We start from the raw sequence: 20,751 nt of genomic DNA, 5'->3' as shown, positions 1-20,751 counted from the left end.
TGATAGCTTTTATACCAGCTGTGGTCAATGAGACAGAAGAAAGACTAGCACTGTGGAAGAATAAAGTTTTGTCTCTAATCAGAGTTATAAAACTTAGTTCAGCTCAGATAAAAGAAAAATGGGGTCACTGGGAGATATTTTTTCTCCTAAACTATAGACCAATAAGAAATATATATAAGAGGGGTGCCTGGGTGGCTCAGTCAGTTAGGTGTCTGCCTTCAGCTCAGGTTGTGATCTCAGGGTCCTGGGGTCAAGCCCCATGTCAGGGTCCCTGCTCAGCAGGGACACTGCTTCTCCCTCTCCTCTGTCCCTCCTCCTGCTTGCGCTCTCTCTCTCTCTCAAATAAGTAAATAAAATCTCAAAAAGAAGAGAAGAAATATATGCAGAAGGGGTACTTAAGCAAGACTGAGGTGAGGAGAGCACCTGGGGAGTAACAGTTTCTCAACAAGCCCTAGTGGGAGAAGAGTCAGGGAGATGAATGAGAGAAGAAGGGGGAGAATATGAAGGAGTTTGAACTGGGGTCCTGAGAGAAGTGAAGGCAAAAAAAAAAAAAAAAAAATTCCATGCCAATGCCCATGACGGAGGGGGAGGAGTCGGGGTAAGGAATAATGACTTCAAAGAGAAGATATCTCAACCCATTTGGAATCACAGGCTTGTCCTAACTACCTCTCCTGTCAAACTTTTCTCCATTTCTCCAATCTGACATGGCCCACTTTTTTTCCTTATAAATCGTTTACATTTGAAAAGCTCAATCATAAAACAGAAGATGGTAAAACTTCTGTTTATCCAGTGCTTATTACTCACACTTGAGCTAAAGCTTTCTGAAATATTATTGCTCTTGGTTGCATTTTGGTGGGTATTTGTCGGAAAATATATTTTGACAATAGTTGCCTAGAAGAAATTCTTGCGCTTCAGAATGCATGAGAGGCTTTCCAAATGAACTCAAATGAGAAAGCGGAATCTGGGGTTTATCCACTGGACGGGGCTCCCAGCCTTCCCTCCTCCTAGCATGGATGCGTGATCCGTGCCAACCCTCATTTGTGTTTCTGACATTAATGAATTTTGGCTTTTTTAGTATATCTGGAAAAAAAAATTGGAGATTCCCATGAATAAAACACTACAGTGGCAATAATCTTTCAACCAGGATTCAGTCTCTTTCCATCATTCTCAAACATAGGTTACCGGTTTTTAAAACTATTTCAGCTAGGGAATGTTTATGTAGGATAAAACTAAAATGTAAACGTGGGTTTAAGGTGATTGCCCAGTTGCTTTATATAACAAAATATCTGCTGGTTTTTAAACCTATATTGAAACAGTATGTTAGTTCTGTTCTGACAGTATATAAAGATACCGGCTTTCCCAGACACATAAGCAAAGTCTTTTATGAGCTCATAAAGGCTAGACTTAGGAATATTTAAGTATTGGGTAATTCATAGAACAATGTCTTTAGTCATTCAGCTAACGTAAAAGACAACCACAATTTATTCTTCTTAGATCTCTTCCTCTCATTTTTTATATTCTTAGGAGGTGAAAGGTATTTAGAAAAGACCTAAATACATTTTTTATTATTATTGAACTATCAAAGATGTGCTCTCTTGTGGGACTCCCTTCACTTCCTCATTCTGTGTATGTTAACCCACTTCAGAGACGATGGTGAAATGAACCCAAAATGCCAACTTACTATTTGCATTATAAATGGAGGCACAAAAGGATATTTTAAAACTTTTGGTTGATCTGGCATATCAAAGATTTCTTTCTAAGCTACTTCAGTGACTGCATTGAAGTAAACTGAAAGCAATAACTTAAAAGAGGTGAAAAAAATTATAAAAAAAAAAAAACACCATCTTATTTCCATGGAAAAATTCAGTTTACTCTCCTAGCCTCCCCGCCTTTTGAATTACTTCTCTTTCTTACCCTCTTCTCTATTTACAGGACTCAACTAGGAAGGAATCCAGAGCTTTCTGAATTTAAGTGTTAACTAGTTCTCACTGGAGTACAATCTATTTTCCTTGCCTTGTCAAATTTGCTCTCAAACTTCTAGCAAATAGCTGAACTCCCATTGTTTATTCTATTGAACTAATTACCAATATTGCAGCTTTGACTCTATCCATGTGTCTACTATTTCCCTCTGCTTCATAAAGTATCCAACATAATTACAGGTCATTAGAATGTCTACCTGAGAGTCAATATAAGTGAAGCTAATGAAATTTAAACAAGAAGTTTCCACGTCTTAACAATTGCTACAGCTTTCTTAACTTCCCCCTTTGACCTTCATAGATCTGTGGTTTTGTTTTCTGTTTTCAAAATGGAAGCCAGGGCCACCTTAAGAATCATGGGAAAGTTGAACTGGGTGGTAGACAAGTGGTGCTTCAGTTTGACAAAACTGCCACTGAAAATGGTAAAATCCTCTATGGGCTCTTGCAAACTGAGCCGATCAGAATTCCTGGAAGATGCAAAGTCTGCCATGTGCTACTCACAGTGTCTATGGAAGGAACTGACTTCTCCTGGTTAGCATTATCTTGGGGGAGTGGAGACATTAAGGGTTGATGACTCTTCATGGGCTCAGAGGATGGAGAAATATGAAATGCTCACAGAATACGAAATCTTACTATCAGGACACTAGGGGGAAGTCGACATACCTTGGTCACCAAATTCCTAGAAGTAAAATGCACATTATTACTAAATTTGTCTACAAAATAATGTATCTCTAAAATGTAAAGTTATGCCCAGGGACGCCTTCTAGTTAAGTGTCTACCTTCAGCTCATGTCATGATCCCAAGGTCCTGGGATTAAGTCCCACATGGGGCTCCTTGCTTAGTGCGGAGGCTGCTTCTCCCTTTGTTCCTCTCCTCCGTTTATTCTCTCTCTCACACACACACACACACAAATACACAAATAAAATATTTTTTTAAAAAAGTTATCCACATATTTGACCATTTGTCATTGCCAGGTATTATTTTAACTGTGTGCACTCTAGAGAAGATATCCTATCTGTCTCTCATTTTATAGTGCTAGAGTAAATTAATACTAAATAAGTTTAATATCTGACATATGTACACCTACAATATTAAGCTCTTACAAAACTATGCCAAATTTTGATTCTTATCACATTTTATTATAATTTATTGCTGATAGGAAAATATTTCATGTGGGAACAGAGACCAGTCTCTTTGCTCTGATTTTTCTTTAATGTAGGAAATTTTCCTGGATATGAACAGTTAAGAACACAGAACTCCAGTTATACTTCCACTGACTATTTTTTAATGTTATCTTTTGGAAATACATACAAATTGGCTCCCTAACCTCTGAACATTCATTCCACCACACACCCTGTCTATCACCCAAACAAAAACAAAAAGCAAAAAATAACATGATATCACCATAGATTCGGTCAAATAATAAGATTATATTTTGGAGAACACTGATGAAGGGAGATGCTACCATTGCCATTTAACAGTATAGAGCTCATTAGACCAGAGGTACATCTGTCTCTAATTAAGTTAGGGAGTCTAATATGCCATCATTTCAGATTTGCAATGAAATTCATTTCTTTAGGGTGCTTAGACATTTGATTTGAGAAACTACTATCTAGTCTTGAACTATAATACAAAAGTTACTTCCCAATTAAGCCTCGAATACTTCATTATCAGTCAAATTATATCAGTATTGTTTTTAACAAACCAGACTGTTAGAAAAACATCCATATGTCCCTAACTTTGGTATCAGACCTAGCTACATTCAAGCCACAATATAAACTTCAACTGTGAATACTGAATGCATTTATTCATTGTCTATCAATTTGCCAACCTTTCTAAAGTGCAAGTTCATAAAAATCATAGAAATTGATATTTTCTTGAGGCTGCATAAAGCTTCAAATTATATTTGGCAATGACTCATTCTAAAGGAAAACTTTAGTAATGTTCTATCATTGCCACATACCCCTGTGCTTGTGTTAGAAACACCTCAGTATCTTTCCCTTTCTAACACTACCCCGTACCTACTTCCTCCAGAGTTATAGACTCAAGGTCACGTTATAATGACTTCTGCCATATTTCACTAAGACTTCTTTCCAGTCTTGCCACTAAGTCTTCCTGGAAACATACCTCCTTTAAATCGTCCACCCAAATTTCTCAGGAGAAGCCTACCTGACAGTAATAAGAAAACAAATAAAAATTCATAATAATGCAAAGAAGGCCAGAACCATTATACTTGAACATCTCTGTTCTGGTCTCAACCCTGTTGGCATTTGTGTAAAGTGTTCTTCTCACAGACTTCCTAATCAGTATAATTTAAAGGTGTATTTAGTATAATTTCTTAAGATTCCATATAAGTCAGAAATCAAAATACCACCTATAAATCTTTATACTTAACAAGTTTTTTAAGCAAATATATAGCTATTGGAAAATAGCTATAAAATTTTATATATTTAAACATGATAGAAGACAAACATTTTCAAAGAAAAAGATCTACTCCTGCCCATCCCTCCGCTGAGGAAAGAAACACAGGTTATGGATGGAAACATGTAACTGGACAAACACAGACAAGGGCTAAATCCTATGAAATGCAATATGATCAGTCTGACTAATGATAAACATCCTCTTGTTCATTGCTAACACTGTCTGAAAAAATCCTGGATTTCATTTCATCTCTGCTGGCACTCAAACATTCAGAAAGCAATGACTTCTAGGACAGTCCATGTTAACAAGATTGGCCAGAGTCTTTGTGTGCCTCATATGAATGACGACCCCTCCTCCCACATCAGGTTCAGATACACCGGAGTGGGTTTTCCTGTTATTCTGACACACGCCTTTCTTCCCACATGAACAATAAAAGTTTGGTGTGCTATCTTAGTGCAGAAGTTCCTTCCTGAGTACAAATGTGTCTTATCTATTGAGAAAGTCTGACACCAGGTAGATTGTTTATGTCAAAAAGCATCTCTTAGGCAGATAACTGTTTTAAGAACCTAGATAAATGAGCACGTTCTCAGTGCAAATGCACGAAACACTGAAAATATAAGGCGTCTTTTTTCTGGAAAGATGATTACACATTTCTATGGTGGGTATTTCTCCACATGCCCTGTGGTGTCCATGTTGTAAGGCTCTCCAACAGCTGCCCACCCCCCAACTTCTGTACAGTTTGTCTCAGCTCAGTGTCTACAGTCTGGCCAAGACTAAAAATTTGATTACTCTTCCCTAAGTACTTCTTGCTTTTTCCTGCTTTTTCTCACACAGGGGTCAAGCTAAGAAAACAAACAAACAAAAAACAACAACAAACATACAAACCACTTTTGCTCTTTCCCTGCATCTCAGCCAGGGCTGAGAGCTAGCAGGTGCAGCTGACCTTCCCCCAGATCAGCTTGCTGGGCACACCTGCAAATCACCACCGCTAGGTTCCTGCTGCCTAAAAGGGGTCAATCAGATAAACTAACTTAGGTTCATGTGTGAACACATTATTGAACTATCCTTCCAGGTAACTAAATATCTTATCTAAATGTAAATATACAATGATTAGATAAGACCTCACACACCCATCTGTTACATCTTAAACACTGAGTGTGTGTTGAGCGCTCTGCTGAGGTTACAGAGATGAATAAAAGCGTTCTCCGCCACCCCGGCCCACAGTTTGGTGAAGTCAGCAGATAGAAACAGCACGGTACCTTATATGTTAATATAATACATTATATGTTAATAAAATAATACATTATATGTTAATTTAAAATAATAATAAAAAATAAAAGGGGGGGGGAAAGAAACAGCACGGTAAATGCAGCGATAGGGATATATATAGGACGTCCTGGGAAAACAGGGGAAAGCCAAGGTCACACGACATTCTGGAAAGGAACAGGAGGAGCAGGAGTAGTCCAAACATCAAGTAATACAAGAATCATAAGGTCTGGACTGTGCTCAAGGGCCAACATTTTAATTTACTTGTATGCTGAACTCTTCAGAGCCACCTCAACCAAACACTATACTCAAGCACTATGAGTTCTACCTCCTGAATTGGTTTCCTCATTTGTCCCCTTTCAACCAAAACCACTGCCTCAGTCCCAGGCCCCTTTCAACCAAAACCACTGCCTCAGTCCCAGGCCTCCTCATCTACCTGGACTATGACATCCCTAGTCTCTGGGTTCTTCTAACTGGTCCTCCACACTGTTAGCAGCCTCCTCACTGCTAGCATAGGGAGTTTGCCAGAATGAAAATTCCTAACACATCTAGTGGATTGGGGTAAGAGCCTGAGAACGACACCCAGAAGAAGTGACTGCTGACATGATACCAAACCAGTAAGTAAAGAAAAGCGAGAAGGGCACTCCAGAGGAAGGACCAGCCCCAGCAAAATTATGGAAGTGGGACAAAGTGTGGTGTGAGTGAGAAAATATCTAAATTTGTAGCATTTGCATAAGGATAGACTCTGATTTGAATGATCGCCAGCCAATGGAAGAGATATTCTTAGTTAAGTGAGTATTGGGGAGGACATGTAGTCAGCGTTCCCAAAAGAGCAACTTCCTTTTTTGACACCAAGACCAGTCCTAACCAGATTTTCTCTTCCACTCACAAAGCCTCCTCCAGAGTTCATGCTTCCCCCACTTTCCCTAACTTAAACTACTTCACCCATCCCCTCAGATTTAATTGGTTCCTATAATTCTTTATAATTATTTTGAGATCATTCTCAATTATGACCTCATCTTCCCCATAAGCTTTGGAGGCAGGAGACCTGACGGCTCTGTCTTTCTCTCCTCCAGTTCAGGACCTTTTAAACTCTGTACATGCTGTTCATTTGGCATCTGACATAGCATTTCAAAAACAGAAGCAGATAATTATTTTTTCATAATTATTTCCCAGGCAGGTAGTATCCAAGGTCATTAAATATGAAATGGCAGTGAAACTGGCTACCAGTTGAGAAAACCTGCAACGGACCAGGTGTCTTGCACTTGTCACCCCCTTTAATCTTCACATACCGTCAGTATTGTGACATCAGTATTGTCACCCCAATTTTCCAGATGAGAAGACTGAAACTCAGAGAGATTAATTTATCCCTGTTTTTCAACATTCGATGAACAAAGATTTATTGATATACTCATAAGGGGGATGTGATGCTTAGTTAAGAGAAAACACGGCCCATTCCCATACGCAATTACAGTCTAGTAAAGACATCAGACATGCATACAAATGAATGTGAAACAGTGCATTGGGGAGGTTTTAACTTGGTCACAAGAGTCAAGAGAAAGTCTTATCATGGGAGGTAAAGGTCTTACTTCATGGGAAGTAAGAAGAAAAGACTCTTTCTGGTGTAACATGGAAGAGTCGGGATGAAAACCTACATCTGTGTGAATGACAAGTTCAAGGTCCAATATTTTTTTAATTCATAAGATCAAAATAAATAGTTTCAACACACACAGAGCTCTCATTGGTCACTTTTGAAGAATGCTAGAAAATAAGTTGAAACTGGTGAATAAGGGTTAAATCTAGTATTTTTTTTTCCTGAGTTTCATATACAAATTATAATGAATATGCAATTCTTCATGTAATCAAGTAGGGGAAGTTTCTTTTAATAAAAAATATTTCAGTTAGTAAGATAAAAAGGAATGATATTAATAGAATTAATATACTGTAGCCTGTAATGAATTAAGAAATCTAGATAATAATCAATAATGGCTACTAATATCACAAAAAAGGAGGCAATAAAACATTATTTGCTTCCTAATAGAAATACACTACACATCTATGAAGACTTGTCAAAAAAAAAAAAAAAAAAAACTAATCATGCCTTTAAAGTATCAATTTACAGGAAACACAGGCACATGTCAAAAGATAACACTGAAATTTAATCATTAAAATCAGAAAATTCAGGGACAAATGACTCAGTTTCTTCACCAAAATCAATGTTAAGAAAAAAATAAATAAATAAATAGAAGGATGCCTATAGATTAAAAGTCTGAACAGAGGTTTATTCCCAAAGCTATCTATGAACTTATTAGGATCCAGATTCAAACAAATCATTGTGTGTGCGTGTGTGTGTGTGTGTGTGTGTGTGTGTATGAGAAAATTGGAGAAATCTGATCTCTAACTTGTTACTGAATAATAATAAGGAATTACAAAGTTAGTAATATTACAATTGCCTTTTAAATAAAAAAGAACTCTTAAAATTTTAAAGGTATATTTGAAAATATGTACAGATAAAAATAAATGTGACAGCTTTGCCCCCAAGTCATCATAGTAAAACAAGGTTAAGTGGAGATATATATGAAACAAGATTGTCCATGGATTGATTGTTAAATCTTAATGGGAACATGGAGATTCATTATACTCTTTACTACATTTTTGTGTATTTTTGAAACATATAAATTTCAATCATGGATTTCTTAACCCAAGTCTTTTTCTCTTTTCCATGCTCCTCTCTGCCTCCTCTCTCCATCAGAACAAGGGGTCATGTGAGCCAGGGGGCTATCCTTGTTTTAATTACCGTCCTCTCCCTTGCTGGACAAGGCGGTTCTTCACCAAAATGTAGTTTGGCTGACTCTGAAATATGCTACAAGACATAGTTTTCAGCCCTGACCCTAAGCAGCCTACAAAGTACACACCCCTCAGAACAATGTAGATTACACCCTGTCACACCTCTTCCTCATTTTTCAACTTCACTTTTTACCATCGTGCATTTTGACATAATGGACATTTACAATTATCAGCAAGGACACAGTCCTTCTCCATAGTTACTGTAAATAATCTTAGTGTTTACATAGAAAAGTCCAGTCACTGGCATGCAAACTCAAGCCCTCAGAGACCTTTGGGACCAGCTCCCTCCATTCCCAGATGCAGTAAGTTAGTCTTCAACAGGTGAGAGGACTTGCCCAGAGTACGTACTAAAGAGTAGTGCCAGACCTAGACACTTTAAGGTGACAAACACGGTGTTCCTCTCCAATTCTCTATCTCCAAGAACAGAGGATCATCTACGACTATGAGCTGGATTCCTTTTAGTCAATGTGTCTCCCAAATGTATAACCTTCAACAACATGGTTAACTCCCTCGAGGCCCCTCCTTTCCAAAGGCTAGCTCCAGAGCACTGATCACGAGCAGAGGCAGTCCTGGCTCAGGCAGGGGGACTCAGAGGCTCCGAGGAGTTGCTGGGCCACGGATGGGGCGCTCTGTGAACAGTGCACCATAGACCAGGCTTTCTTACCCAGAAGATGCCCATATGTGCTTTTAGCCTGCAATGTTGAACACATCTTTCTTTTGCCCTTCTCTTAGTCCTTGCATAGGTTCCTTTATTTATAGTTTCAAAAAGCCTTGTATACATATCAAAAATTACTAGTCCACATTTTAAACCCTCTCTTCCTCTCACTTGACACTAAACAGACATAAAACTGAACAAAATTAACATTGTGGATTAGTTCTCTGGTGTCAGTCATTCCTGAGCTGAAGCAACTGGATGAGGGACTCCTGAAAATAATGTTACAATTTCTTCTCTGTTAATTTTCTATAAAGGCATAAAATTCTGCCATCCCATTCTGTAAGATTTATAGTTTTCCAAGAAAGCCATACCCAAGAATAACAACTGAATCGCCCAAGGTCTCAGAGGTGGTGAGGACATTGCCGAGAGCTAGGCCTCTAAGGGACCCCAAACCCACTTCTTCCACACAGCACCAGATAGAGAAAAGTACCGTGTGCGCACCTTTCGGAGCCCAGAGGGTGAACAGTCTCCCCAGGCGGGCCCGGCGGGACCTCAAGGCCTTCTGTTCTTGAATTCCTTTTCATGCTGCCCCTGGGAAAGGCCAAACCAAGTTCTGTGCTTTTTAGAGAGAGCCGTAAAATGGCTGCGGGAGAACAGCCTTGGAGTGAACCTGATATTGGGTGTGTGTAAATGGTTCATGACTCTGCTGTTTAGTGTACATGAGTCACCCAGAACACGGTGAGGCTCCAACATAAACCATGTCCTTGGGCCTCACCCTCAGCTGCTGCCACGAGCTTATTCACACATGATGTGCTAGCCTGGCAGTCCAGAGTCCCAAATCCTCTCTGAGTCAGAGCTCATTACGTGGAACACTTCGGACTCGCTGTCCCAATGTTGGCCCATTAGTTTCTTCCTTCCTTCCTTCCTTCCTTCTTTCTTTCTTCTCTTCTCTTCTCTTCTCTTTTCTTTCCTCTCTCTCTCTCTCTCTCTCTCTCTCTCTTCCTTTGTCCATTTCTTTCTTTCTTTTCTTTTTGGCTATGAAGGAATTCACTGATCAAGTATTTCATTCATTTCACTAGACCTTCACTTTTGAGGGAAATGGATGCACGCATATTTTCACATGTATTTTTAACAGAAAAATGAGGAAATAAACAACAACATGGGTTTCTTGGTCATTTTCAGTTCTTCAGAACATCTCATTACCCAGAAAAAACTGATCTCTTGGGCATTCTATTGAATTAAGGATTCACTTTAATCAATAATCATGTAGTATTTCTAGATAAAAATTGAGCAGAATAAACCACTGGGTATGTGCTAAAGATTTTTCTTTTGTTTTAGCTGTGCCATTTAAATAGACTCCCTCTTTCAAGCTTCAAGCTGCTCTTTTTCCTTCTTTTTTTTTTAAATAAAGTTGACATATTAGTTTCAGGTATACAGCATACTGATTCAACATTTATATATATCGTGACATGACACCCATGATAAGTCCAGTTATCATCTGTCATCGTACAGAATTGTTACTGTATTATTGACAATGTTCCCTAAGCTGTACTTTATATCCCCATGACTTCTTTATTTTAGAAATGGATGTTTGTACCTCTGGATCTCCTTCATCCATTACCCCTCTGGCAACTACCCTCTACCTTCTGACAACCACCAGTTTGTTCTTTGTATCTATGAGTCTGTTTCTGCTCTGTTTTATTTTGTTCCTTTGTTTTTTAGATTCCACATATAAATGGCAGGGGTAGAAGCTGCTCTTGTTGTGGAGGGTAGGGTGCCTGCCTCAGTGGGTTCACCAGGGAACGTGGGGTTGGGGTGAGCAGTGATGGCATGGTACATGGAGAGAGTCAAAAATGGCACCCACCAGCACCAGGCCAACTAGGTAGAAGGAGAGTAAGAAGGGCGGTACCTGACAGTTTTCTGTTCCTAAGGAAAGTTCCTACAGATGTTTGCCCTTCCGGCACATGCCCTAAAATGAGTCAATGAATCTCCTTCACATATGACCCAAGTGCTTTTCAAATCGGCATCTCCGGAGTGGGTCTCAGAGTGAGGGAGTTTGTGTACAAACCTTTAAAAGTGGAGTCTTTCCTATAGCCCTTCAGCTCTCCTAGACTTGACCCCACTGGTTTTCAAGGCTGTGTATTACAGGGACTCATCTTTCTAGTGGGAGCTCCATGGCTAGGGTGCCTGATGTGGTCTTTAAACTCCTCACTGTTCAGGGAGAACCTTCATATTTGTGATATCCCTCCCACTTGTGGGTCACCATGCCGGGGCTACGCACCCTAACTAGACCACATCTCTGGTCCTCCTATCTGTCTTGATGTGGCTTTTTCTTTTTACCTTTAGTTGTGAAAGACCTGTTCTGCTTGTCTTCAGGTTGTTTTCATAGACAGGTGTGCCATAGATAGTTGCGGTTTTGGTGTGTCCATGGGAGGTCAGCTTAGGATCTTCCTCTTCTGCCATCTTGATTCCTGGACAGTAGGCTCTAGTTATTATCTTCTTAATTGAATCGAGGCAAAGAACATGGAAAGTGAGAGGAACAAGCTGTTATTTATGCAACAAAGGCTATGAAGCAGGACCAAAGGCACCATGAAGAAGACATTCCACATTTAGCTTCACCTAGAGGTGATCAAAGACTCTGGAGCCACACTTCCGATTTCTAAGCCCAGTTCCACCCTGCCCCTTAGCAGGGTGATATGTGTGATATGTGGTGATATAGGTGATATGTGATATGTGTGATTGTGGTCATGTTATTACCCTTGCCGCAGCTCCTTTATCTGGAAAACAGAAATAAAATAGCATCTATCTTATAGGGCTTACTCTCGCTAAAACAGTAACATGTAGAAAATATAAATATATATACTATTGTTTTGCCTTCAGAATACTTTGTCTTAAAACTGTCTATGTCATTAGTACATAAACCATGAAACTGAATTTGGAAAGATTTGTTAATTGTAAGCTTGCTCAATATTTGATATCTGGAGTTGGAAAACAAAATAAGTTGGAAACTGCCTAACCAATATAAACCTCAGTGATATCTTCAGGGAGTTTAAAATTATAATCTTTAATAATTGATCCTTTCATGTAATTCTAGCTTAGATCTATGTCTAGGTATCTTTAACTTTTAGGTTCATGAGCTTATTTATCTTCTTGCTAAAGTTCAAAATCTAATTTCTAACACAGGTTACTTACTGTAATAAACTCTACGAGCTTTAAAATGACAAGTTGAAAGATACAATTTTTTAGAGTTATGAATTAATAGCCATATATGTCAAAGACTTTGAAAGTGCCAACTTTTTCATATTTATAGATATATTATTGAAATGATAAAAAATGAACTGCGGAAAGAGGAAAGAACTGAGAACCACATACAATGAATCAAACATACTTAACAAGACATGTACAGACACTTTGGTGTGCATCTCTTTTATTACATTACATTAATCAAATACCGCTAAAGACATCCATCTGAGCAAAGTGTCACAATAATATTCTATAAAAACATTCTTTTGAAAAGAGTCCATCCTGACAGCCATATCAACTATATTGTCTTAAGTGATAGTCAGACCCACATTTCTCAGAAATTAAGACAATTTAAGTGTGTGCCTCTTGAGCTCCCTTCTCTCTCCCCACCCACTTACTTCCGCCCCTCCCCCAAAGTTGGTTTTTTTTCAAAGAAAATAATTTATTTAGAGAAAATGCACAAACTCTGGTAATGACTCATAAAAACCTGGCTTTCGATGATTTAAGTTTTTTTCTGAAAGCAGGATATCAATTTTTCTCATTTTTGAAGTTTCACAAATTATAATAGAAAATTATGATTATTTATCAACATAATTAATCTGACCTTAAGAGGACTTTTTCCTAATGTAACATAGAAATGGTGGTTGTACATAGTTGTAATGAGGTATCTTTTCATTTTCATATTGATAAACTACCTGAGTATTGCAATTTTTATACGTAACTGCTCATAATGTATGTTTGGATTTCTCTGCTTAAATTCTATTGTATTCTATTAGAGTCCTACTTTATAGAAAATGAAATCTATCTCTTAATATTCTAGTTAATATTGAGATGAACGCATATGATAGCACATAGGTGAGGAAGATGAGAAATCTCACAGGATCTGTAGCCATCAGGCTATACAAAAATCATAGTATATTACAAAGTCCTTTTTGTTATAGTCAGATATTTCAGGGAAAGTGACAACATGTTAAAAAACACAACTTTTATAGCTCATGTAACTCATCTTATACATTCAGACAAAATTTATAGTTCTCTATTCTTACATTTTGGTTTTGCCTTTTCTAAATTAACAATAAAGGTACCAATTTTATTTTTTTTACCCTGAAGGAAAAAATCTTTAAAGACTAGACACTTTCCTTAATTACTATGTAGCTGAACAATCAAAATCTAAAAACTGGAAGCTAGTGACTGGGTGGGTGACTGACTTTAATATCTTTATTTTTAGGGAAACATAAGACAAAACTGATGGCAGGTAGAAAGAGGACAAAAGTGTCTACAAGCTGCTTAGTCACCTATACATTAAAAGCATTTGGAAAAAGGGCAAATTAAGCCAATTACACCTTTGTTTCCATATAAATTCAATTTTCTCTTTCAGTTTGAAAACACAGTTTTAATATTATACTATCCCCTGCCCCAGAAAAAAAAAAAAAAGCACCCAACAAATAAGTAAGTAATTTTTCCATTTGATGTAATATAGCTAGAACCCACTGTTCTAAAATTATAGTAACTGTATAGAAAGAAAATCTGAGGTACAGACATGATGACTTTTTAGACCGTGTTGGGGTCACCTCCAAAATCTGGTTCTCTTATTATAAGACACCTATACAAGTTCTTTCTCTTCCAGTCCTCAGCACATTCAGTGACCAGCCCCACTTTTTCCTACCACTGTATTACCAACCTAGTAAATTCTATGTATGACTAATCTCTATTGACCTTGACCTACTAGATTTCTTACTTGTATGTAAAAAAACATGACAGCCTGGTTTAAAAAAATGAAGTCATTCTCATCATTTAATCCAGTAGGTCAAGTCCCCAAACTAAAGCAAGTTCTCCCTTCAGATTTTCCATTGAACAGCTAAATCTATTTTACTCTGATTAGCTTTCAAACTTTTTTAAAACTCATCATTTAATTGTATTAGTATTCTAGATGTCAGGACGCAATTTTATTTGATACTGTTTAAACTGAAAATAAACTTTACCAGGAAATCATGTTAATTTTCTTTAAGTACTCTGGAAAAACACAGAAGGTTTTGAATTCAAACAAATATAAAATGTATTTATGATTTGGATTTTTACCAGTATAAAGTATGTTTTTGGCTATTAAATCTTATGACCACAATCGATTCATCTGTGCTATATGAGAGATTAATAAGAGTGATAATTTAAGCATTTTTCTCTAATCCTGACCACAGTTCTGCAAGCTAAGTACATTACTCTTAATTTGCCAGCAAGGGTATGGAGGTTGAGTTGGATGTCTGAGGTTGCAGTAGTAGTAGGTAGGCAGAGCCCAAACTGAATAAAATCCAGGCCTTTCCAGCTCCGAAAGTATGTTCTTTGGAACCTACTGGACTGCTGGCATGAGAGAGAGTCAGTCAATTCTCTTTAACAATGACTTATTAGAACCAGTGAGTCAGTGTTCAGAGAAGTTCTCCACTAAAACTAAGTTTGAAAGAGCCCCAGAGGGTTGGCCCAAGGAGGCCTTCACCATTTAGGAAAAGCTCAAAACCAGGCAGGCATTGTGTGGGGCAATTTCCGAAGACGTCATCCTTTAACTCTTTGGACACAAGAATCCCAAGAAAATTTTCAAAGCCAAATAACATTTGTTGCATGGTTAAGCGCACCTTTGCTTTTTTTTCCCCCCTCTTTTCTAATCTAAGAAGATTACAAAAAGAAAAGGTACCAAGTAAAAAATAATAATAATAATTTAAAACAGAGTTCATCAACTAGCAACACCCTGTGACCTAAAACCAGGCCACTGGTTTTTGTTTTGTTTTTGTTTTTGTTTTCCCCTACACAAAGATTTTATTTTTTCCAATTAGTTTCAAAGCTCCAAAACAGGATATCTTCCCATAAGATTCCAGATTTCTGGCTCCTCTTAAGAATTTAGGAAATCTGGATGCAAGAATATACAATGGAGAAAAGACAGTCATTTTAATAAATGGTGCTGGGAAAACTGAACAACTACATGCAAAAGAATGAAGCTGGCCCACTTTCTAAAACCATACACAAAAAATAAACTCAAAATGAATTAAAGACTTAAATGTGAAACCTGAAACCATAAAAATCCTAGGAAAGAACAGAGGCAGTAATTTTTCTGACATTGGCCATAGCTTCGTGTTTCTAGATATGTCTCCTGAGGCAAGGGAAACAAAAGCAAAAACAAACTATTAGGACTACACCAAAACAAAAAGCTTTTGCACAGTGAAGGAAGCAATCAATGAAATGAAAAAGCAATCTACTGATTGGGAGAAGATATTTGCAAAGGATCTCTCCAACAGGAGTTAATATCCAAAATATATAAAGAACTTATATAACTCAGTACCCCAAAACAAACAACCCAATTAAAAAATGGGCAGAGGACATGAATAGACATTTTCCCAAAGAAGACATGCAGATGGCCAACAGACACACAAAAAGATGCTCAACATCACGCATCATCAGGGAAATGCTAATCAAAACCACCATGAGATGTCACTTTACACTTGTCAGAATGGCTGAAATCAAGAAGACAAGAAATACCAAGTGCTGGTGAGGATATAGGAAAAAAGGAACCCTTGTACACTGTCGATGGGAATATAGTGGTATAACTACTATGGAAAATAGTGTGAAGTTTCCTCAAAAAATTAAAAATAGAAATGCTATATGGTCCAATAATTCCACCACTGGGTATTTACCTAAAGAAAATACAAACACTAATTCAAAAAGATATATACAGCCCTAAGGTCACTGAAGCATTATTTATAATAGCCAAGATATGGGAGCAATCTAAGTCTCCATCAATAGGTGAATGGGCAAAGAAGATGCGGTATACACACATACGCACACACACACACGCACATGTAGCTATGGTGGAATATTATGCAGTCATTTAAAAAAGATTAAGTTCTGCCAGTTGCAACAACAGGAATGAAACTAGAAGTATTACACTAAGTGAAATAAGTCAGATTGAGAAATATAAATACCATATGATTTCAGTCATATGTGGAATTCAAAAAACAAAACAAATGAAGAGCCACGCAAACAAACAGAATCAACATTGCAAATACAGTGAACAAACTGATGATTGCCAGAAGGAAGGGGCTAAGGTGGGTGTGCAAAATCGGGGAAGGGCAGTGGGAGACACAGGCTTCCAGTTGTGGAATGGATAATTCATGAGAATAAAAGGCACAGAATAGGGAATACAGTCAATAACATTGCAAGAGTGATGTGTGGTGACCGATGGTAGCTACACTTGCAGTGAGTGATGTAGGAAATGTTGCGGTTCAGAGCCCACAGCCAAGAAAGAGTTCTCGAGATATCTTTGGTGCAAAATTCTGGTTTTGTTAAAGCTCAGAGACAGGACCTATGGGCAGCAAGAACAGCCAATTATATTCTTTCAAGTTGAGAGGGCGTTAGGGATAGTATAAGTCTCTAAAGTTTCCAGGACCTTGAGGGGGCTACCTATTGTTAGGAAAAGGTCATTTATTACTGTCTAGTAAAACCCTAGTCATGAGACCCTTCAGATATGTATTGGTGGGCCATATGCCTGAAGGATGATTGCCAACATGTATCTTGGGAAGTAAAGATAAAGGAAGTTTCCAAAGGAATTTTTAGATGTTAAAGTAGACTTACAGGATCCTGGGGGGTCAGGCCATGATTGCCTCCTGCCCTTACCAAAGTATTAACATTGAGGCAGCTGAGTTCCTAGAGGGATGTCACTCTGCCTATTTCAAGGAATTGTCAATGAGCTGTAAGTAGTAAGTATATATATATTTTTTTTCTTTCTTTTGCCTTTGTTTCCCACATCAGTGAGCACAGCATAACTTAGAGAAAAGCTGAATTACTATGTGCTCACCTGAAATTAATATAATATTATACATCAACTATACTCAAATAAATTTTCTTTAGAGAAGTATTAGAAATTCTGTCTTCTCTATATCCATATTCTAGCAATTGGCTGGAGCAGAATGGAATTCATTCAAGTTTAGAGAAACCACAAGCTCTCCAGCTCACTATTACTTCCTCCCTCCCATCCCACTCTCTCAGTATGTTCCATTATGTTACTCATTGGTACCCCATACGGACTTTTGTGTGTGAGTGCTGGTCTGAGGTCTCTATAAGATCTGTCGGGGACCGCCTCCGGCCGGGAAAGTCCCCGCCATTACAAGATGGTGCTTGGCTCACTGCCAGCAAAATACGCTGCAAGTAAACAATGAACTTTCTGGTGAAGCCCGCCTAAAGGAGGACATAGTCATTGGCTGTTTCAAATTTAATCAGCATAGTAACAAGACTCTCATTGGCTCTCCCCATTGCTTGGCCTCTTATTGGTCACCCTGCTGCATATAAGCTAAGGAAGTTGACGGAATGAAGCATTAACACCATACCAGGCTGATTGTCATTCTTGTGGGCCGAGGGCGACAAAGATCCTTAGAGAAGTGACCCCATCTCAGTTTCTCATAGTCTCTTTACCCAGCCTCTTTCGCGTCAACACCACGGGCTTTCCATGATGTGGGGGAAATCTCATAAAAGAGAAAGAAGTAGGCTATAACCAGGAAGCAAAATCTGGCTTTGAGGAATTCATGCTTCTTTACAAACAAGCGCAGCTGCCATTACTCTCTGAATCCCAGTTTTCTAGTGCAGAAGCTGAAACTGAGAGGTTGGTTTGATTCCAGAACAGCAAAGAATTTCTCAACAGGCACCATCTCTCCCAGTAGGAGCAGCAGGCAGGTAAAGTAACCTGCCACTTCTCAATGCCTCTGTGGACCCCTCAGGGAGGATGTGGGGCTAAAAGAAGCAACAAATGGGGAGATGCTCTATTCGGAAAGAGATTCCCTGGCTGTGTGCCTTCCCTTTTCTCCACCTGCATCCATATAGCGCTCCACCCCACCCCATGACTGTCCCACTCATCCGGACTTTAAAAGAGAGCAAGCACTCAGAAACAATTGGCAGGTGATTTCAGTTTATTACCTGCCTGCCACGCTAATTACTAGCCATTACCTTCCAGCAGCACACAGTTTGGTATGGTTGTGAGACACAGGAAGGGTTTACTTAACTGGAAGGATCATTTTTCTCAGACTGAAGAATGCCAGCATTGGCAGCCTCATGCCTATCAGTGTTACGTAACGATCAGCTGGCACTCACTCTGCGAGGATTATCCTTGAAGAGGTGCACACAGGCATCTCACTCAGAAAAGACCAGAGGAATAGCCGTAGTCATCATTTGCTTCAAATTTCACATCGTTCTGTACTAAGGGGGGGGGGGGGGACACAAATCCCATCTTGCAGTGTTCCTAACCAAAATGACTCTGAAAACATACAAAATACAGAGTGAATACAACTCTCTCACTTTAGAAGTGCATCTTAGAATGCATTCGGTTCTAGGTTGCCATCTATGATTACTCATCAATAAGATGATTCCGCCACAATCCTAATTTCCACTTGCAGAATGGGTATTGCTAATATCTGTAAATTAGGGATGTCCCTATTAAATGACCATCAAAAATGGTCATTTCTAACCCATACCACATATAAACTGTGACACGAGGCATAAAACAAAATTGTAATACTTTTCAGTTACTTTTTAAATAATAAAAATCCCAGTTCTACTGCCTTCGTTTTAAGTTTGATCTTATGTTCTTGTGCACCAGTCTCAGCCGGATGAACAAGGGAATGTATAGCTTTTCAATTCACCTAGCTAAAACCCCATTATTTTACTCTTCTGTAGCTTGGCAATGAACAAAGACATACCAGGTATGTCACTCATTGTATTTTGCCAGACCTTTGAGGATAATTTACAGGATTTTCCAAAATGACACTTCCTTTTTATGCAGCAGCTTGACCATAAAGACAGAACACTCTTCTGACTGCAAATACAGCAATTATACCAAGTTATGCTTTGACACTGTTACCACAGGCAAGTGGCCAAAGAGCATCCACAGTCAAAATATCTAAGCAAGTTAACAAGCTTCCTTTACTCTCTACAGAGCGGAAGAAGAAAGGGAATCCAGCCCCTGAGAAATGTTAAAATGAAGGAGAAAAAAAGACTGTTGGTGTTTGTTAAAGAAAATGGTCTCAGTGTCTTGGGCTGATCAAGGTGTAGAATCTGAGGCCCTGACAGATGCCCAGGCCTACGTTTGACAGGAAGCCTTTTTCCAGGTCAGATCTTCTTTGATGATCTCAACTAATGAATGACTCCAGTCTGCAAGGCCTTGCATTGGGGCTCCACCTTGCTTTCATGGTTTGGCCACACGGGTCTGCTCTCTCTCTCACCTCCCTCTCCCCCATCCCTCACAAGAGTGCATTCTGCCTCCTCTTTTCTCAATTCCATTTTATAAAATATCACCACATTTACCACACAAAAGACATCGAAACTAATTAAGTAAACTCCAAAGAACTATTACAAATCATTTCGCTTCAGCCAGAGATATCAGATTTAATTAGGTGATCGGTGTTGATGGAGTATAAAAACAAAAGCTATCTCCTGTTTGAAAAGGTTCAGGCCCTATAGAGACCCAGTCTTCCCACTATGACACAAATAATAATTGAGCACTTCTTAAAGAAAAAAAAGGCAAGCATGAAAAGAGTTTTCTGTTAGAGACAAAAGCTTTCAACTAAGGTTTGTTTTCTCTTTTTGCCAGGTGATTTAAAAACAAAACAAAACCAAAAAAAACCCACACCATCTACAAAGAAATAGCTATAACCTACATTGCTATCACCATGACACAGAATAGAAAGTGGTTCTAACAAGCATAATTTTTGCAAGTGATTAATCAAAACCTATTTAGCCAGTCATCTTCAATGATTATCAACAGACTTGGTTAAGAGCACAATGAAAATAGTTCATTTTCCCCAGGTTACCCATCAAACTACATCTTTTTTTCAGCATATTAAACAAAAGACTCAAATTCAAAGTTAATACAGCAGCTAAAAGATGTGAAATTTAGTGTAATAGATAGATAGGTTGTTTGTAAGGAAAGTGGGAGAAAAACTGGAGTTTCTACTTGGCTCCACTTCAAACCAGCATCGTGAACTACCATGAGCCCTGTTTCTACCATTCATGAGGAACATGTTATTTTGATATATTGGCAATAAATAATATAGGATGGGGTAATTATTTCCAAATCAATCTTTATCATGAATTATTTGACAGTCTCCAATATACAGACATATTAGATTTTAAAAGATGATATTCTTTCCAAAGAAAGTTTACCTTTATCACAGTATTTATTAGATTAAAAGTTAAAAATGTGATGCCACTTTTTAAATTTTCATAACACAGACTTATGACAGCCAGACTTCTTATAACAATGAAAATCTGTGTCATGATGGTCTTAACTGTTTCTCCAACACACGTGTACACATT

General features: G+C 38.3%; 1 long non-coding RNA gene across 1 annotated transcript in view; it reads right to left on the bottom strand.

Moving 5' to 3' along the window:
- LOC309843776 overlaps positions 1-9,807 on the bottom strand; it is a 63,879-nt gene extending 54,072 nt beyond the window's left edge. Inside the window, exons 1-3 of the long non-coding RNA XR_014300334.1 lie at positions 9,667-9,807; positions 4,104-4,145; positions 2,640-2,655 (exon numbers count right to left, since the gene is read on the bottom strand). This is a non-coding gene — a long non-coding RNA (uncharacterized lncRNA). The remainder of the gene's footprint in view (positions 1-2,639; positions 2,656-4,103; positions 4,146-9,666) is intronic.
- Positions 9,808-20,751: the final 10,944 nt, after the last annotated feature.

The sequence above is a fragment of the Mustela nivalis genome (genome assembly GCF_964662115.1).
Source record: "Mustela nivalis genome assembly, chromosome: 11".
Classification (NCBI taxonomy): domain Eukaryota; kingdom Metazoa; phylum Chordata; class Mammalia; order Carnivora; family Mustelidae; genus Mustela; species Mustela nivalis.
This window is presented reverse-complemented; position numbering and strand designations above follow the sequence as displayed.